The sequence below is a fragment of the Galeopterus variegatus genome, unplaced genomic scaffold (assembly GCF_000696425.1).
Source record: "Galeopterus variegatus unplaced genomic scaffold, G_variegatus-3.0.2 Scaffold2594, whole genome shotgun sequence".
In the NCBI taxonomy this organism is placed as follows: domain Eukaryota; kingdom Metazoa; phylum Chordata; class Mammalia; order Dermoptera; family Cynocephalidae; genus Galeopterus; species Galeopterus variegatus.
In genome coordinates, this window is record NW_007728705.1 from 148,806 (window position 1) to 152,632 (window position 3,827).

Sequence of the window (3,827 nt, forward strand, 5' to 3'; positions counted from 1 at the left end):
GTCCCTGTGCTGTCCTTTACATTTCTTTTTCAGGATCACAATTCACATTTAGTTGTCAAGTTTCTCTGTCTCTTTAAACTTTTTAATCTCTTTAATCTTTCCTCAGTGTTTATTTTGCTTTTTGACCCTGACATGTTTAAAAAGTATCGGTCAGTTATTTTGTGGAATGTCTCTCAATTGGGGCTTGTCTATTATTTCCCGATGATTAGATTCAGATTATGCAGTTTTGGCAGGGAAACAACATCTGTTGTACCATTCTCAGGAGACACTCACATCCATTGTTTCAATAAATTTTGTGACAGTAAATGTTAGATCTATTGCTTCATTATGGTATCCAGTTGCTTGGATATGTACTGATCTCACATCATGTTATTTCACCTTTCCCATTTTTACTTTTTGTTTTTTAAGTATAGGATCTTAGTGTTGGGAAAGAGCTTTGTTTTCTTCATTCTCCACCCACTGTGAATCTTCTTCTCAACTTTGTTGACAGAACAACTTCTGCTGCATGTGTCTCACACCAGTCAGCATTCAGAAAGTGTTTGTTGAATGAATGAATACTTCCAAATTTCAGTAACTGGGCATTCCCTACTACCCAGGAAGTCCATTCATTCTGGGACAGATAGGACAGAATTCCTAGTAGCCCGTAAGAGGTTTTTAGGCCCAGACTCACAACCAAGGCATATGTCCAAGGACTGTGGCTGAATCTGTCCACAGTTCTGAGGACACATGGGCAGCAGAAGATCCAACATAATTCTGGGACCACCTCAATCCTTGAGTAGAGCAGAGTGATTGAGAATCCCAGGAAAGTGAGTAGCCATCCATTCATGCATTTTTTGTAATACTTGCTGAGCATGAGCTCTGTGTGAGACCCTGGAATTCAGCAGTAACCTGCCAGATATGGTTGCTGCTAGATACTGCTGGGCCCAGAGAAAATGAGGCTACCTGGCAAATCTGATAGAATGGGTCTAGGCAGGCTTTAAATTAACTTGGAGAAACAAAGGGGATGTGCTGTCTCCCCCATTAAGATGGACCACTCGGAAGAACTGCAGGATGTAGTGAGAGAGTTAGGAATGAAAGGTCCTTTCTCTGCCCCACATTTTAGGGGTCCAGATGAAAAATTGTTTATAGCGGGAATGAAAGACAGAGTTCTGCAGTCGGCTCCTGGGGCCTGGTATGGGACTCAGGTCTTAGCATGCCCCAATGGTAGGCCGACTAATTCAGACAGTAGAATCCATAATTGCTGACTTAAATGAAACAGAATTTGCCATAAAGGAAATAGAAAGGTTGATAATATCAAGGACTCTAAGAAGGGTCTCCTGTAAACAATTATGGCAGGATCTGGTATGAGCAGGCACCCCAAAAGAGGACATTGATAAGAAGCCAAATTTGGTCCTTCTAACCTTATGGAAAGCTCTCCCAAAGGACACACGATTCACTCCTCTTAGACCAACCACAGAAGAACCAGAGGTTTAACAATGCCTCTACCTTCCAGAGGAACTTTGAGAGGTGGATGCCCGCAACCCCTAGGGATTAGGGGTTGGGCTGACATTGTCCTCTGGTGCATGCCATAGAGGGTGATGGAGGCTCCATGTTAATTAACCATTTATTGGTCCTGCAGTAATAAAGAGACAGTATTGACTTTAATTGACACAGGGGCCAAGTGTACTTTGATTTATGGCAATCTAGCTAAATTTAGAGGTAAGATTCGAGCCATCGATGGATATGGGGGCCAAACAATCAGAGTTAAACAGACAAATCTGCACTTACAAATTAGGTGACTGCCCCCCTGTCCCCCGTCTTTTCCTGGTGTGTATTTCCCCAATTCTGGAATATGAATGTGTGTGTGCGTGTGTATATATATGAATATATATGGATATATATATGAATACATATACGGGTGTGTATATTTCATTGATTGTACATATCTGTGGGGTATCACCTGGTGTGTATTTCCCCAATTCTGGAATATGAATGTGTGTGTGCGTGTGTATATATATGAATATATATGGATATATATATGAATACATATACGGGTGTGTATATTTCATTGATTGTACATATCTGTGGGGTATCACATTAAATATCAATACCTGTGTGCAATATGTGATGCTCAAATCAGGATAATTAGTATATTCAACAATGCACAATGTAATCATTTTTGTGGCCTTTTATTTTAAGAGTAGATGTGTCACAGGGCTTGGATCTGATGACCACTTGGGAGAATTCAGGCAATGCATTTAAGTAGTCAGACTGTATGGGTGGGACATGCAAACTGGGACTAGGCAAAATTACCCAAGCCTTGAGGACTGGTCAGTTACCATTAAGCAGCACAAACTGCCTGGAGGGCATGATGAGATTACAGCTCATCTGGAATTAGAGAAAGCAGGAATAACACAGTCAGCACAAAGTCCACTTAACAGCCCTGTTTGGCCCTTAGGCCCAAGGGCACATGGCACATGACTGTAGATTACCAAGAACCAAACAAGATAAATCCACCCATGTGTGCTGCTGTGTCTCACATAGCTTCTTTGCTGGAACAGGTATCTACCTCCCTTAGGACATACCATTGTGTGCTGGATTTAGCAAATGATTTCTTTAGAATTCCTTTAGATGAATCATCACAAAATCAGTTTGCCTTCACCTGGGACAGGAAGCAACTGACTTTTCAGGTCCTACCCCATGGCTACTTACATAGCCCTACCATCTGCATGGCCTAGTATCAAGGGACCCAGAAGGGTGGAAAACAAATGAGCCTCTCAAATTGCATCACTATATTGAAGATATTATGCTAATGAGTGATGATTTGCTATCTCTCTGCAAAGCTGCAGTATCTTTATAGGCACAGCTAAAAAAAGAGGATGGAAAAAATAAATACCAAGAGATGTGAAGCTGGCACAATCGGTAAAATTCCTGGGAGTTATCTGGTCCAGTTAGACAAAGTTTTGCTGGAGGCAGTCATCACTAAAATCGAGGATATCCGTATTCCTCAAACTGTGAAAGATCTTGTATTAGTCCATTTCTGTTGCTTATAACAAAATACTTGGAACTGGGTAATTTGTAAGAAAATGAAATTTATTGCTTACAGTTTTGGAGGCTGGGAAGTCCACAGTCCAGGGAGCACATCTGGTGAGGTGACTGTATAGCAAATGCAGGTGTCACATGGAGAGAATGGTAAGCAGAGAGAGACTCTCATGTGTTCCCCTTTTTAAAGCCCTCAGAACCATGCCCCTGAACTAGGGCATGGTTCTTACAATCTAATTACCACTTCAAGGCCCCACCTTTCAGTTATCATAATAGGATTTTTTCCCCACCCTCAACAGTTACAGTGGGGATTAAGCCTCAATGGCTTTGGGGTGGCATTCAATCTACTGCAGACTTACAAACTTTTGTGGGACTATTGGGTTATTGGTGCCCTTTTATTTCCAAATTAGCTCAAATCCTGAGACCCCTTTATGCTGTGCTCAAAAGGGGGACTAGGTGGGATCGGGCCATATCCCAACAAGAAACATTTGTTAAGGCTAAGATAGCAGTTAAATAGGTGCAAGTGTTAGGATTGCTGATGCCAGAGAGAGGTGAGATGTGAATTGGATGCTGGTTTCTACCCAGAGGGATTTGGGTGGACCCTGTGTAAAGACAAAACGGGAAATGCATTCCCTTAGGATTTCGATCACAGTTGTGAAAAGGTACAGAGATCAGATATAGTTTTTTTTTTTTTTCCTTTTTGTCTTTTTTACTGACCGGCAATGGGATTGCAGCCCTCGGTGTCGCGCCTGCACTGCGCTCAGCCAGTGAGCAGGAACTGGTCTCCACATGGGATCCGAACCCTC